The sequence below is a fragment of the Corythoichthys intestinalis genome, chromosome 8, assembly GCF_030265065.1.
Source record: "Corythoichthys intestinalis isolate RoL2023-P3 chromosome 8, ASM3026506v1, whole genome shotgun sequence".
Lineage (NCBI taxonomy): Eukaryota > Metazoa > Chordata > Actinopteri > Syngnathiformes > Syngnathidae > Corythoichthys > Corythoichthys intestinalis.
This window is the reverse complement of record NC_080402.1, coordinates 33524409-33541781: the sequence shown is the minus strand read 5'-3', so window position 1 is coordinate 33541781 and position 17373 is coordinate 33524409. Positions and strand designations below refer to the sequence as shown.

At 42.6% G+C, this 17373-nt stretch overlaps 1 protein-coding gene across 3 annotated transcripts in view; it reads right to left on the bottom strand.

The window, feature by feature from the left end:
- acsl1a (acyl-CoA synthetase long chain family member 1a) overlaps positions 1–17373 on the bottom strand; it is a 128734-nt gene that overhangs the window by 18297 nt on the left and 93064 nt on the right. The window lies entirely within an intron of this gene.

Here is a 17373-nt window from a genome sequence, read left to right as displayed (position 1 = left end):
TGCGACCACATGCCATCAGTGTCATACTTGGCTGAAAATTATTGGAGGCAAAAGGTACATTGGCCACCGCTGACACCTCCACTCTCCATACTTGGCCTGGGAGGGTGGCGAACCAATGACAGAAGCCCCTTGCAGGTCACCCCATGCCCCCACCACTACCACTATACACACCCACTCACGCATCCACAGGCTGGAGCAGTAAGTGGGCGAGAGGGGACAGGAGGGCAGCCGGGTCATAGGAAACAACGCAACATGAAGACGGGCTCAGCTCTAGCAGAAACGCAGTCAGGAAGTTGCAACATTAAAACCCATACACACAGAGACACTGGTCTGTTTGACAACTCATATCACACAGACATTATAGGGTAGGGTGTCTGACTTTGTTCTTGTTGTGGCAAAACTCCCATTTTAGTGGTTCATGGCCTACTGTATACTAAAATGAACAATTCTCTTGGCTTAGGTTTTTTCCTACCCTAGGTTGTACTTAACAAAACAGTATTATATGAGACTTTATGAAAACATACAATTAAAATAGTTGTCAGGCTTGACTTCCTTTTGCAATGCAGTTGCCCAGATGGCCATAGTATAATAAATACATATAGATCTATATACATATAGATACGTATACCGTACTGGAAAATCTCAAGCTACAACTTTAAGTACAGTAAAAACAATATACCTACACTACTGTATAATTGATTCTCAAATATTAACACACAGTAATGAATGCCAAAATATCCTTTCATTTTTCCTATGCGGCCCTTTGGAATACATTTTGGAGGCCCCTGTTGTGGAAGATGGCTCATCACCAGTCTAATTTGTCTTGGGTATCAATTAACATGGCCTGGCTGTAGCATTTAAGATTATTTGCTGTAAAGACACAATGTTTACTTTTCCTTTACATAATGTATGTCCTCAACTAGTTATACATGGGTTTCATCTGATCAAAATACATGGTAAGTGTACTTTTCAACTGGATGTTATCATTTCAGTTCGCTGGTGAAGTACCCAATTGAAAGTCCCTGACTGTAAGTCAGCAACCAAAAATGTTTTGCGTGTTGCAGATACCAACTTCAAACATGATAGTATTTTATATTGACAAGCATTTTGTTTTACAATAAACCTTTGCAGGGTTCCCGCTGGTCCTTAAAGAGTCTTAAAATATCTTAAATTTAAAATCTGTGTAATCAAGGTCTTGAATTCTCTTAAATTTATTGGAAAATTGCAGTAGGTATTAAACTTACAGACGATGCATTTAATGCCAGTAAAATCCTAGTCTGCCGTAAAACTTCTAAGGGCTCTTTCATATTAGACCAAGAGGACCATGGTCCGGTTGGAGAGCTACCTCGCAACAACACTTGCAAATGAGTTGTTGAAAAGGTTCAGCATTCACACTGCGCCCGCCAACCGACCTTTCCGAGTAGCATCACGTAGATGAAAAGCGCACTCATTGATTGGACAAATAGAAGTGGATATACCTTCTTCCAGGGAGGGGAGGGAGTGTGCAGCGTAACAGCGTGGTGCTATGATGCTGCATGTAATTTAGCATAAATTAAGTCGCCCCACAGCCAGCAGTGGGGTCGCTCCCTCCTGACTCGATACCGAGCGAATTTAAGTACCGTACGGGCCCGAAAATAAGACGGTGTTTTTTGCATTGAAAAAAGATTGAAAAATAGGAGGTCATCTTATATTCGCGGTCTAGACATTATACCCGTTCACGACGCGATGTTCACGAAGCGATGTTCTGTTATGACGGATCTCAGCTACTCTTCCCATTCACGACGCTAGATGGCGCCAGATATCATTGAAGCGATGTTCTGTCATGACAGATTTCAGCTACTAGTTTAACCAGATTGCATTATTTTATTGCAATGTTTTTCCTTATTCAGATTTGTTTTAAGACTACAGTTACAGTTAGACTTCACTTTGATGGTTAATGCAGTTATTGCAATTTTGTGTTTTTATCACAATTGATTGGTTTATTTACATTTAAAAAACCAGAAGCCATTCATTTACGAATGTGATTGTACTTTAGTTTACATATTTAAATGTTCAGATCTTTAAGATTTGAATGAGGCAAAATAATATGCTTTTTCTCTCAAATATATTGTTATAATCATTTGTTTCAGATGTACTGTAATTATTTTCTGTATAAAAAAATAATTTGGTGTTCAAAAAGTCTTTTTTCAAACTTGAGTCTTGAAAAAGAAGGGGTCGTCTAATAATCAGAGCCGTCTTATATCCAGGCCAATACTGTATATAAAAATGCATAGGGGAAAATTAAACCACAAAAGGGAACCACGTGGTACCCTAAGTCACACAAGCGTGCGATCACTCTCACTTTCGTTGACATTTGGGCTGTCAAATCGTCGCCACTTCCAAGAGAGAGAGATTCTCGAAATCGGCCACAGTCACTCTCACACGGTCCGTTCAGGAACAGCATGCAAAACACAACCGCCACATTAGAACCCGATACTGTGAATCAAATGCAACTGCTTAGCGTAGCACAACAATATTTGGCCATGGTTATTGGTCTGTCATTTTGCCACTGTTGATTCAGAATAGCGTGTGTGCTATACTTTTGCTTCCAAGGATGTCCTGTGCGTAGCATCACAGCCTGGAGCATCACAGTTCCACGCTGTGACGCTGCACATAAGTACCAAAAGCGCATCCTGCTCAGGGTGCGCTTAGCGCCGGACCTAGACCTACGATTTTTGAGTGAACCAGAGATCATTTGTTTGGTCCGAACTTGAGTTTGGATGCGCGTTCACATTTGCAAAAGAAGCTGACTATCTCAGAAAAATAACTCTGGTCCGTTTAAAACGGACCAAACAGTCCTAGTGTGAAAGCACCCTAATGGTCTGTATTTTATTTGTATTATTGGCGATGCACTAAATACGAGAGTTTTGGATTTTTATACAGTGTATGTTATACTTTACGTTTTCCGCAATCTTGGCGTATGTCAGCGAAGGGAGTTGTCGCCTTGACGCAATTTCTTGGTCATACGCGTTATCGATATGCCACTCCCACTAAGAATTGATATATCGTTTTAAAAAGGTGTCACTGCATAACATAAAAGAAAGAGAAACCAACAGGTTGCTACCAAAATCTTACATTGAAATAGTGTTAGCTCACTGGCTGCCATTGGCCGCCTTAGACATCCGATTCATTTTGACTGGATTGGACGTCTAGCGCTGCCAATGGCACTGAAAGCAGCCAGTCGTTTGTGGGCATTTACAGGTCACTTCCTGTTCATATAGAATAACTTCCTATTCATTTGGGGACCTTCTTCAGTAACTTCCTTTTCAATAACCCCAAATCAACAGGACGTGACCTCTAAAATGCCCCAAAATCAACAGGAAGTGACCGAAAATCAACGGCAAATGATGTGAAATGCCCCAAAATGAGCTTCTTGCCTGGCATTGCCTGCCACTGACGGACTAGTGTTAAACTCATTGCACTTCACAGCAGAAGGATGAGAAGAGCTTATTAGTCATTTTGTAGAGTCTCCTACAAAGATTTCCTGACACTATTGTATCATCTTTATCCTGAGCCTTGTATCGCGAATCGTATCGTATCGTGAGGTACCCAGAGGTTCCCACCTCATTGTGCAAAGCCTTCAAAAAGACTTTCATTAGGGACAATTGTGGGGGGTGTCAAAGCCGTCAAGTCACACATGAGAGAAAAACAACGGTCTTTGGCAGCAGCTCTGTGTTTACAGTGAAATAAAATTTGTATTTTTCTTCATCAGAAATTGTTGCGACATGTTTTGGTCTTATATTTTCTTAAAAAGCATTTAATTTGACTTCTCGAAAAGTGCAAGAATCCTGCTCTGGTAAATAGTTGGTTAGTGTTCTGTATTATTTTCCTTTGAATTCAAAACAAATTATCTCATATACTGTATGTGTTGTCTCACATGAAGCTGTTGAAGTAACAACCAGTTTGACAACTTTGCTCTAGTTAGATCCGTGTGCCAATTGTTGACTACAAATACCAGATTATATGCCATGTGTCGTGCAGCATGGCAAAAACAGGGAAAAAAGTGGGATCGCTCAACTTCAGAGGCAAGGCTGCAGTTTACTGTATTCACAGCACAACACTCCTCACTGGCGGCGTGCTCGCGCTTGTGGGTCTTGGCCTCCTGGATGAAATAGTATACCTCCAACTAGTCACATGGTCAGAGTGGAGAAATACACTTGGCGCATGGGGTGGAGAGGGGAACGGGATTTTCTTAACTGGGCCAAAGGGCGTGCACTCGTCATTTGCTACCAACACAGCATCTGTGAAAATGCCCAGTGGAGGTCACACTCACATTAGAGTGGAAAAAGCCTCAAAATTGCTTGAAGCATTCCTGGATATGTGCCGAGTCTAACTTGAAAGTATAAGAAACGAACGTCAGGTTTGTACTGTAAAAAGTACTTGCCAAAAGTATGACCAGATAAAAACATATTTGGGCCAACTGTGACACTAAGTCACATTAGAGTGGAAAAAAGCTTCAAAATTGCTTGAAGCATTCCTGGATATGTTCCGAGTCTAACTTGAAAGTATAAGATATACATGTCAGGTTTGTATTGCAAAAAGTACTTGCCACAAGTATGACCAGATAAAAACATATTTGGGCCAAACTGAGAAGGATAAAAAATACACTAGTTAGGAAATTAAGTCTTAGATTCTCAGCTTTATTTTATTTTTTTTTTTTTTTTTTTTTTTTTTAAACCTGTCCTGTTCAGCTGTTTGACACAGAGAATGGAAGTCTAAGTGCCCAGATTCTGAACAGTTTTAATGTTTCACATTGAGAGTCTGACATACTCCCATTGTGATCATTCAAAATACCTTTTTATTATGACAAAGCAGCGAACAGGAAGGGATTATGGGGGGACAGAAGAAAAGAAATACAAGAGAAGAAGGAAAAGAAACACATACACAAACAACAACTAGATATACATTGAACATCTAAACTAGTTACTAATATGCTGGTGCTATCGTCAGCGAGATGTATTTCCGGTTTACACCATGTGGGGGCCTATTGGCCAGTGAAAGAGGAGAATGGGGGTGGGGGTGTCTATAAGCCTATAAGCTAAGTGATTGAAAGGGGTAGAGTGTGCACAAATCAGTTCTGTGATCTAGAACCCAGTAATCGTGTGAATCTCTTACGAGTAAGCCCGTTGGCGACCAACCCTACGCCGCCGCATCGCCAATCCCGGCACCGGGACCCCCGACCCGAGAATGCCCTACCACATCCAGCAGCATGCAGGCCCCACCGGGCGCGCGACAGCCACGCAGACGGGCGGAGAAGCCGCGCGGGCGCCAACCCAGGGCCACAGCCCCCACCCAGCCAGCCCGGGGAGGGAGGGAGGGCGGGCGCGGGGGCGGGGGGCCACGCGCAGCCCATCCCTCCTCCCGCAGCCCAGCAAAGGAGCCATCGTCCCCCCCCCGGGACCCAGGGTGGTCCCCCGGGCCACCCGCGCACCCATCAACCGGCCTTCAGGGATGGCAGGAGGGGACGCACCACCAACCCCACGCCTACACCCACTCCCGCCCGCCCACCCGGGCCACGAGCCACAGCCCCCCAACCGGCACGGCACGCCACGGGACCCCCAGCGGCCCACCAAGCCCCAGGCAAGGCAGGGTCCCCCGCCGGCGCAGGCGACACCCCGCTGATACACCGGCGCCCAGTCAGCGACCCGCGACGGAGCGCAGGGCGGATGCCCAGCCAGAGAAGAGAGGGGAAGGCGGAGGCAGGAGAACGCCCAGGAACTGCCACGGGGCGATGCAAGATCGGGGACCCGACCCCCCAACCTACTCCCGCGGCCGGCAGCAGAGGCAGAGGGGAGGCCACACCCCAGGAGCCACGCCATATAAAAAAAGTGTGGGACCCACCTACCACCCTATTACTGTGGCTGCCAGGTTCCCGACTGGCAGCCATCACCCAGCACCGTGATGGGGGTGTGAGGGGAGGGTAGTGCAATGTATGCATTAAAATAAGAGAGCTTGGCTTGGGGCAGTGGGACCGCAGCATGGAGCTTCTGCCCAGCCGCCCGTCCCACCGCCCTTTGCCAGAGCTCTCCTGTGGAGTATGATGTGTGGTGCATTTAAAAAAGGTGCAGAGATGGCGGGGCCTGTGGTGAGGAGGCAGCCGTGAGGTACCCCCACCCCCAACAGGTCCCAACCATCCCACAACCTTGGTGTGTGGTGCATTAAAAACAGGGGGGAGCCGGGCCGGGACTGTAAAGCCCCGTCCCAACTCTCCCCGGAGAAATGTATGAGCATGTAAGTGCCAAGGTGAAAAATATTTACAGTGCCGAAGTGAGAAGTGCGTGAGTTAAGAGGCAGGCTCCCGCGGGCGTGGCCCCGTCCACCAGAACCACCGGCCGCAGGGCAGAAGAGGCGTCAGGGCCCCGATCAATCCCCGCCCCAGACCACCCACGGCGCCTCCGCGACCGCCCCCCCCCCCCCCCCACCGAGCACCCACCCCGCACCCCGAGCAGGCGCCACACCAAGCGCCGGCGACCAGGGGACGTCCACCCCACCGGCAAGGGACAGCAAGCCTCACCCAAGGCCCCGCGGGCCCCAAGAGGCCCCGCCAACGACTCCGCCGGCCGGGGGGCAGCAGCGGCCGCCGCGGCCCAGGGAGGCGGACAGGGCCGGAAGCAGACCAAGGGGACGGAAGCGCGCCCCCCACAACCCACCCCCGGGCCAGGAGGGGCGCGCGGCATGACACCAGAGGGCACCTCCCCGGCACCCGGTACAGGGAGACGCGGCTCCGGCCGGGCGGACCTGGGAGGGAACCATGGCTGCCGCATGTACCCCCCGGCCCCCACCCCAACTCCACCCCACCCCACCCCGGCCGGCCGGGGAAGGGCCGCGGCCCCGGACCGGCACCCGCGCGGCCCCCCCACCCGCCCACGACACCAGCGCGCGCCCGACGGGACCCCCGCACAGCCAGACGCAACCAGACAAGCCCCGGCCGAAAATCCCGGGGGCCAAGACCGGCGACGGGACGGCCCAGGGCAGGACGCCAACAAACTCCACCTGCAAAGCTGACAGAAGAAGAGGTTTATCAAACACCATTAGATGTATGCCAAGGACCGGTGAAGTGTATTATTTACGCATAGTTCCTTAATTGTTCCAAGTCTGATAATATATAGGGTGTTCCAAAAAAAAGTTGCATATGTTCCCCAGCAGCTGGAAACCAAATTGTCTATGAGTATCCTTGTAAAATAAGCCCATTGACCGACTAAACTGTGAAGGAAGAAAGTGTATTTATTACATGCTGTTGGGAGTGTACAAAACAGTTTGGATTTAAACATGTCCTGTTTCCAGCTGCAGAAGGATGCATACAACTTCCCTGGACACCCCGCATACATCAATTTATGTGTACATTTTTATTATTTTTGTGGCATTCCTTCGCAGGTGAGAGAGAATCCTTATTCTATGTTCATCATTCTTGCGACCGTTTCCCACTGTTGTTCGTATTTGTCCATTTTATTTGTCTGTTTGGCAGATATTTTCTCTAATGTTATATATTCAATGATTAGATTTAGCCATTGGTTAATGTTAATGTTTTGTTTGTTTTTCCAATTCAACAATATTGTTTTTTTGGCTATCGTTAGACTTGCTAGTAGTGGACGGGTTTGATGGATAGAGATATTCACTGTATTCAGATCGCCAAGCAGACAAAGAGTTGGAGACAATGGAATCCTGCAGTTCAATAGGAAAGAGAGTTTCTTCGTTACCTGTGCCCAGAAATCTTGTATTGGTTTACATTGCCAAAGAGCATGAATGTATGTATCTGAAGTATCTTCGTTGCAGTTTGTACATTTATCGGATTGGGAGAACCCCATTTTGTGCATTTTAGATTGAGTAATATGCCATCTGTGCAGTATTTTAAACTGTATAAGCTGAAGGTTCTTATTCTTTGTCATTATAAATGTATTTTTACAGATGTTGGACCAATAGTTATTATCTAATGTTACCGAAAGTTCGTTATTCCATTTTTCGATTGGTAGGCAAGTAGAGTTGTTACATGAGAGGGCTTTATATACTTTTGAAAGTATTTTTTTTTGTTGAGGATGTATATTTATTATTTTATTTACGAAAGGTGGTGGGTCTAACGTACCCGTTAGTGATGGAAATTTGCTTCTGATGGCTGCCCTGATTTTATTGTATTGCAGGAAATTGACCCCTTTGATCTGGAAATCTTGCATTATTTTTTCATATGACATGAATGTATTATCTTTAAACAAATGCTGTAACTGGTTTATTCCCGTATCATCCCATGCGCTGAAATAAATAGGAATTTTATTAACTCCAAAGTCTGGGTTGTGCCAGATTGGTGAGAATTTACACGGGGCTTGTTGTGATTGCGTAATTTCCATACCTCTCCACCAGGCTTTCAAGGTACATGCTATCATTGGGTTTTTGAAGCAGCTATGGTGCTTAATACTAGAGCTAATAAAGGGGAGGTTTGCCAATTGTATTTGGTTGCAGTCTGTTTGCTCTAATTCTAGCCATGACTGTTGTTCAGTGTTAAGATATAACCACCTAATAAGATATTGTATTTGATTTGCTATATAATAGTGTTGGAAATTAGGGGCCTCTAGACCCCCCTCTGGTTTATTTCTTTGCAATTTGGCAAGGCTAATTCTGTTTTTCTTGTTTTTAAAGTAGAATTTTGTGACGGCTGAGTCTAGGTCTTGAAACCATTTTTGAGTGGGTTTAAAGGGGATCATTGAGAACAAATAGTTTATTTGTGGTAATACTTTCATTTTGACTGTTGCTATCCGGCCCAAAAGTGAGATGGGTAGATTATTCCAGTGTGTCAAATCTTCACATATTTTTGCTAAGAGAGGTGTATGGTTTAGTTTAGTTAATTCTGTAAGTTTTGGTGAAATGTTGATTCCAAGATACTTTATATTCCCTATTGGAATATTGTGATTTTGATTTGCAGGATTCCATGAGTTTGTTGATAAGGGCATTATAATTGATTTCGACCAATTTATAGCATAATCTGATATTTGTGAAAATGTCTTTATTAGTTCAAAAGTCTCATGTAGGGAGGATTCTGGTTTTTCTAGATATAATAGTATATCGTCTGCGTATAAGTTAATTTTGTGTTCTGATGTGCGCGAGCAAATCCCTTTGATATTAGCGTTTTGTCTTATTGCAATTGCTAATGGTTCAATAAATAGAGCGAATAATAGGGGTGAGAGTGGACAGCCTTGTCGAGTTCCCCTTTGAAGACAGAAACTTTGTGAAATGACCCCGTTTGTGTTTACAGTGGCTTTTGGGGCGTTGTAGAATATTTTTATCCAGCGGATAAATGGCTCACCGAAGCCAAATTTTTCCAAAACTTTGAAGAGAAAAATCCAGTTGACTTTGTCAAATGCTTTTTCTGCGTCCAAAGAGAGGATAATTGCTTTCTGTTTATAATTCTGTGCAATATTAATAAGATTTAACAAGCGTCTTATATTGTTTGTAGAGTTACGTCCTTTAATAAAGCCGGTCTGGTCTTTATGAATTATAGTGGGAAGAGTTTGTTCTAATCTAGTAGCTAAAGCCTTTGCAATAATTTTAATATCTGTATTCATTAAGGATATTGGTCTATAGTTTGCTGGTTGGGTTAGGTCTTTCCCTTCTTTTGGGAGTAGTTTGATTACTGCAGTGTTCATATTGTCTCTAATTTGACCCTTGGCACTGATTTCTTGAACCATTCTATAGAAAAGTGGTGCCAGCATATTCCAAAAGTGTTTAAAATATGATGTCGAGAACCCGTCGGGCCCCGGTGCGCGACCTGTTGGCATGTCCTTTACGGCATTCCATAATTCAGCGAGGGTAAGTGGGGTATCTAGCAATTGTTGGCTTTCTAAAGTTATTTGGGGGATGTCAAGATTATTAATGAATAGGTCAATGTCTTCATTATGATCGTTTGTCACCGAGTATAAGTTTTTGTAGTAGCTGTAGAAAGTTTCGTTAATTTTTTCTGGTGATTGTGTTATTATGCCGGCTGAATCTTGTATTGTTGTAATTAATGTTTTTTCTTTGTTACGTTCGAGTTGGTTTGCTAAATATTTCCCGGATTTGTTATTATGCTCAAAGTTGGTATATCGTAGTTGTTGTAACAGAAACTGAGTTTTTTTAGACAGAATACTATTGAGTTGTTCTTTGGCGCTGAAAAGTTCTTTTGTGGTATTGTCCGTGGGATTATTGGCGAATTCCTCTGTCAGTTGTTTGATTTTTATTTCTAACTCGTTTTCCAACTTCTGTTCTTGTTTTTTTTTATATGATGAATATGAGAGCTTTAATTTTCAATCAAAATTATCTCCAAAATAAAAGATGACTATTTTGGGGTAGTATACACTACTCGATTGTAAGATACTCCCCCCCCCCCCCCCCCCCGAAATGACTATACTCCAAAAATCAAATTCAGCACATGACTCATTTAGAAAATATACAACTAATTGAAAATGTAGTACTTTATTTTAATTACCGTATTTTTGGGACTATAAGTCGCACCTGAGTATAAGTCGCACCAGCCATAAAATGCCCAACGAAGAGGAAAAAAACATAAAGGTCGCACCGGAGTATAAGTTTTATTTTGGGGGAAAATTTACTTGATAAAATCCAACACATAGAACAGATATGTCATCTTGAAAGGCAATTTAAAATAAAAATACAATAGAGAACAACATGCTGAATAAGTGTACAGTATGACAATGTTACATGATGCACGAACAACGAAATGCGAACATGGCCGGTTTGTTAATGTAACATAGCTATTAAGAGTTATTCAGATAACTATGGCATAAAGAAGATGCTAACAAGTTTACCAAACCATCAGTGTCACTCCAAAACACCAAAATAACATGTGAAATGATATAATAATGTGTTTATAATTTCACACATAGGTTGCTTCTGAGTTTAAGTCCCACCCCCAGCCAAACTATGAAAAAAACTGTGACTTTTCCTCAAAAATAAAGTACGGTAGGCAATTGCGTAGTTGTGGTTCAGCATTTGCGGGTTTATCTCGAGAACAAAACCCTGAAGGGAGGAAGGAACTGCCATATTGAAAAAAAAAAAAAAAAAAAAGAAACTACCGGTAATTGACGACGTTCCAAATAAAATGTTTTTGTATCAATATTAATTGTATACATCAGACTATACGTGTGGCCTCCATATGGCTAAGGCCATTTCCAAAATTAGATGAAACTAGACATTGTAGTATGGCCACAAGCCTTACTTTTTAGATGAACTGCCTATTCATTATGTACAGTGGGACAAATAAGTATTTAGTCAACCACCAATTGTGCAAGTTCGCCTACTTGGGAAGGTTAGAGAGGCCTGTAATTGTCAACATGGGTAGTCCTCAACCATGAGAGACAGAATGTGGAAAAAAAACAGAAAATCACATTGTTTGATTTTTAAAGAATTTATTTCCAAATTAGAGTGGAAAATAAGTATTTGGTCACCTACAAACAAGGAAGATTTCTGGCTGTCAAAGAGGTCTAACTTCTTCTAACGAGGTCTAACGATGCTCCAGTCGTTAACTGTATTAATGGCACCTGTATTAACTCGTTATCAGTATAAAAGGCACCTGTCCACAACCTCAGTCAGTCACACTCCACTATGGCCAAGACCAAAGAGCTGTCGAAGGACACCAGAGACAAAATTGTAGACCTGCACCAGGCAGGGAAGACTAAATCTGCAATAGTTAAAACGCTTGGTGTAAAGAAATGAACTGTGGGAGCAATTATTTAAAAAATGGAAGATATACAAGACCACTGATAACCTCCCTCAATCTGGGGCTCCATGCAAGATCTCACCCTGTGGCGTCAAAATGATAACAAAAACGGCGAGCAAAAATCCCAGAACCACACGGGGGGACCTAGTGAATGACCTACAGAGAGCTGGGACCACAGTAACAAAGGCTACTATCAGTAACACAATGCGCCGCCAGGGACTCAAATCCTGTACTGCCAGACGTGTCCCCCTGCTGAAGAAAGTACACGTCCAGGCCCGTCTACGGTTTGCCAGAGAGCATTTGGATGATCCAGAAAAGGACTGGGAGAATGTGTTATGGTCAGATGAAACCAAAATAGAACTTTTTGGTAGAAACACAGGTTCTCGTGTTTGGAGGAGAAAGAATAATGAATTGCATCCGAAGAACACCATACCAACTGTGAAGCATGGGGGTGGAAACATCATGCTTTGGGGCTGTTTTTCTGCAAAGGGACCAGGACGACTGATCTGTGTAAAGGAAAGAAAGAATGGGGCCATGTATCGAGAGATTTTGAGTGAAAATCTCCTTCCATCAGCAAGGGCATTGAAGATGAGACGTGGCTGGGTCTTTCAGCATGACAATGATCCCAAACACACTGCCAGGGCAACAAAGGACTGGCTTCGTAAGAAGCATTTCAAGGTCCTAGAGTGGCCTAGCCAGTCTCCAGATCTCAACCCCATAGAAAATCTGTGGAGGGAGTTGAAAGTCCGTGTTGCCCACCGACAGCCCCAAAACATCACTGATCTAGAGGAGATCTGCATGGAGGAATGGGCCAAAATACCAGCAACAGTGTGTGTGTGAAAAGCTTGTGAAGAGTTACAGAAAATGTTTGGCCTCCTATATTTCCAACAAAGAGTAAATAACAAAGTATTGAGATCAACTTTTGGTATTGACCAAATACTTATTTTCCACCATGATTTGCAAATAAATTCTTTTAAAAAATCAAACAATGTGATTTTTTTTTTTTTCTTTTCTCCACATTCTGTCTCTCATGGTTGAGGTTTACCCATATTGACTATTACAGGCCTCTCTAATATTTTCAAGTGGGAGAACTTGCACAATTGGTGGTTGACTAAATACTTATTTGCCCCACTGTATGTGGAGTGCACATGTTGCTGTGTGTCCTAAATGAAAGATGCTAATTTTCTGCAACTGATTCTGCAACGGGAAGTGGCACAACAATGCAATATGATGCAGTTCTTGCTCAAAGATACATACATCTTGTAATCTCATTCCAGATTTTTCACTCCTACAGTATTTTTTAGACACAATTACTAGGTTGCTGTTTACCCGCAATTTGGTGCCATCTTATACAACTTAGGGGGTTACAGGAAGCTCAAAATGAGGTTCATTCATTCATCTCCTGTTCCAATACCGTACTGCACGAATACTATTTTTAGAACGTGACGTCGCCATCGTGATGCGGAAGTGGGTCAAAATAGACATGCCCTCGCATAAAACCCATGTTATTACTGCTTGTTTTCTGCCGGTAATCTTTAAAAAAAGATCATGCTGAGTAAACACTGCTGCAATGCAATTTGTAGAAACGACTCTAGACATTACGACATATGAAGGTTATTTTCTTCATACGTTTCCTGAAGCCAAAAAAGAGGGGAAAAAATATGAACAATGGATCAACTTGAGGACGTCCAAAAGACCAGTGTTAACGCCAGCAAGGTAAAGTCATTCACCTTCATATGCAGTAAACATTTTGTTGGGGGCCATGGTCCTACAAATGACAATCCCCAAGTGACTAAATGCTCTGGAACCGAAGGTGGAGAGACATACACGGGGGACGGACAAGTGGAGGATAGAGGAAGAGCGAAGTGAACGAGGAGGACTTTTAATACAGAGGAGATTGCAAAGGTAGGGAGACATATATGGCCTCCTACTGAGTTACTTGTAGTGGTACTACGGCTTTGACTAACATTTATATATCACAACAGTCATGTAGGCCTATTTTTCCAAAATACGGATATTTAAATAAATTAGCCCTGTTTTAGCCAGCTTTACCTTTTCTGTTAACAAACAACCTTCGTAAGTGGGAAGTGTAAATACATTAGTGAAAAATAAGGAAAAAAATTAAAAGTGTTCGTTGTCTGTCACTGAGTAGCATTTGCAATCGCTACACAAAAATAGCAATGTAAATTATCCCCAAGAAAGGTCAGAGACATAAGACAACCAAAGGATATAATATATAACAAAGACAGGGAATGTGGTGGTAAAGATAGATTGTTGAAACGGGAGAATGTCGGTGGCGTAAGGCAATGCCCACAAGAAAAAGGTGTCGATAAAAAATCTCTGGATCAGGTCGGCTCTTTTTCCCGTCTTTTTCAACCCTCGACACACAAACAATCTCTTTAACTGAACATTTGTATGTTCTTCCACATCTTTACCAGTGAATTTGGCCCCAGGGACATCATTTTCGTACAGAATTGGTAGGTTTAGCTCAGTAAACATCTCGTTCATACACTATTTACATGCATTTACCATTAGGGACAAACGGGAGCTTGACCCGCCTGGCAACATATGCTAACGTCATGAATAATAATGAGCAAAAGTGACGTGTCACGTGCGGTACGCCATTCTCCTCACAAGGGTCGCACGGGTGGGTGCTGGAGCCTATCCCAACTAACTATGGGCAGTAAGCAGCATACACTCTGAATTGGTTGCCAGCCAATCACAGAGCACAAGGAGACAAGCCACGCACACACTCATACCTAGGGAAAAGAGGTGGGAATCTTGGAGCACCTAATTATTCGATTCCGATTCAGAGGCAACGATTCGATTATAAATCGATTATTGATGCACCCACCTCCCTTTTTTTTTTTTTGTTTTTGTTTTTTTTAAATGTTTCATACATTAGTTCCAAAATTGTTCAAAAATCCTCTCAGGCTAAACCAAACTACTATTTCAGTATCAAATTAACAGTTCAAAACAGTAAGTAAAATACTCAAGTCCCCATTCTGTTTCAGCAGCTTTAAACTACATTCAATTAATTTAATGTTGTGAATCAACTGCTAAAGTTGTTAAAATTGCTCCCGTTATTCCATAATTTCCCTTCCGTCTACTTTCGACATTTGAAAGTTTTAAAACTGTTTCATTATTCAAGATAGATACAAGTCAAGATTTTGCCGAATTAGGAGTAGTTTAGATAAAAAGTTAATTAGGTTCGCTACAGCAGAGCCTTCCAGAGAAGTCTACTGCTTTAAAATGGCGGCTGTTTACCAATGCCGGCAAGTCTGTCATTTCGCATCTAGTTCTCTACACATGTTCAAACGCCGCCGTCATCTGTCATTTCGCATCTAGTTCTATGTTTATGTGATATCTACCGTAGCATTATGTGGCCGTATGTTTGTGGCAACTAGCAACTGGGCGTTGTTTGTAGCAGCCGTCGGCCGCAGTCAGGTATTAATGTTTTTTTTTGTTTTGTTTTTTTAAATCTAGCGGCATGAGTTGAACATGGTATTTACTCTCGGTCCGTTCCTCATTGCTGACTGTGTTTTAGTTCCGCTTTACCTGGTATAATTAAATAATCGGAATTTGGATGTTTGTAACTCGTTCTTGAATCTTCCACGGCCCAATCACGAATAATCTAAGAATTGGACATTTCGCATGGCTCTACTCGGGACAGTTTGAAGTGGTCAATCAGCCTACCATGCATGTTTTTGGAGGAAACCGGAGTACCTGGGGAAAACCCACGCAAATATGGGGAGAACATGCAAACTCCACACATGAAGGCTGGAGCCTGGGATTGACTTTGATCTCAGAACTGTGAGGCGGACGTGTTAACCACTCATCCACTGTGCCACCAAAATAGGGTTAGACAGAAGAAAATCATCAACTATAAAGCTTTATATCTCTAATGTATGATTTTAGTTTGAAAAAATATTTGTAAAACTTTTGTCTAGAATACGTCATTCCTTTCTCAAAAATAAGAATCAAATGCTTCTATCTAAAATCTTTTTTTCTTTTTATTGTTTCCCTAATATTCTATTTGACACACAATATAGGCAGAAATATGCACACTAAAACACTTCAAACAACAGCTATGTCATAAACAGATATGTATAACTGGAATGCAGATAAATGACCACAGAACAAAATATACATGCTGCATCTGCAATGTGCAAAGTCAGCGTCCAAAACACTCTTGAGGACGGATGCGCAGCACAATGAAGTCCACATTATTCTGTGTGGGGCAAACTGTATGACATTAATCCTTGTTCTCCTAGCAGGCGCCGTCACTCCATAGAGAGACCGTCACATGATTTCTTTGAATTCAATTTGGCTTACTTTTCTAAATCTTCAGGCTAAATTATTTCCGTCCTTGTGCCAGTGCTATAGTTGTGTGTACACAGCAGCTAAATCTGTCTGTGGTCAGAATTTCTCAAAACCAGTAGCACATTTCCAAATAACCAAAATGAGGAATGCTGTTGAGAAACAACCAACAAGTGCCCTCTTCTTTAACTTGTTCTGAAAGCAACGCCAATATTCCACAGAACATTGATTTAGTCTGCTTGGTACCTCATCCCTTGCGACTCCCTTGTCGCGCTAACTGTTCCTTGCATACAGCAGTTTATTTCCATATTGTTTGAAGCTAACAGAAACAGGTTTTGTTGGTAAATTTACACAGTCTTGAACCATACAATAAAGCCCACCTCTACAACTCGTCACTTACCTAAGCATAAAGTGGCAGTTATACCACCAGCCCTCCCAGTTAAAATGTAAGAATGTAAAAATGCTGCTGGCCACAGGAAGGAGTATCAGACTAGAAAAGACTAGACTTTACTGTGCTGAGTTGACAAAAACAAAAACACTCTTTGCTACACACAAAACATTTGAGTGGTTTAAGGATATTTAAACAGTAAAACTACTCATTTAGCCATTCAACCTTCCTGCTTCTGTGTGTGTAATCCTGTCATTAGTAGTTTGAACAATGTTTTTCTACACTATCGTAATTTTCGGACTAGAAGGCGCACCTGACAATAAGCCACCACCCACTAAATTTGACACGAAAACGGCATTTGTTCATACATAAGTCGCACTGGACTATAAGCCGCAGCTGACCTCACTATATTATGGGATATTTACAACAAAAGATATTAACCGGTAACACTACATTGACAGCGGCATCATAAGACTGTCATAAGATCAAATGACCACCATGACTTCATTACTTCAAGAAGCTTCATTTGGCCATCACTGCTCCCTTGGGGGAGACAGTCAACCTCTGCTGCCATCTGCTGTCAACACTGTTGTCGTCAAACATGCCTCCTAATATGCATTGCAGCGTTACAGATGTAAATAATCAAAATTCATGTTCTGTGCTAATTATTTCCTCAGTTACCGTTTCAGTTATTTCCTTAATTGCTAGTTATGGTATTTGGTAACACTTTATTTGACAGTGGCACCAAGAGCTCCCCTGTTGTTTTGGATGGAGAAATTCTAAAACGGAAGTTCCTAGCAGACATGCGGAAGTAAAGCGGGAGTAACTCGGAAACTTGTGTATAAGCTGCAGGATTCAAAATGAGGGAAAAAATTAGAGGCTTTGTTATGTACTCATATGTTTACTTGTATACATTATGTAGCCT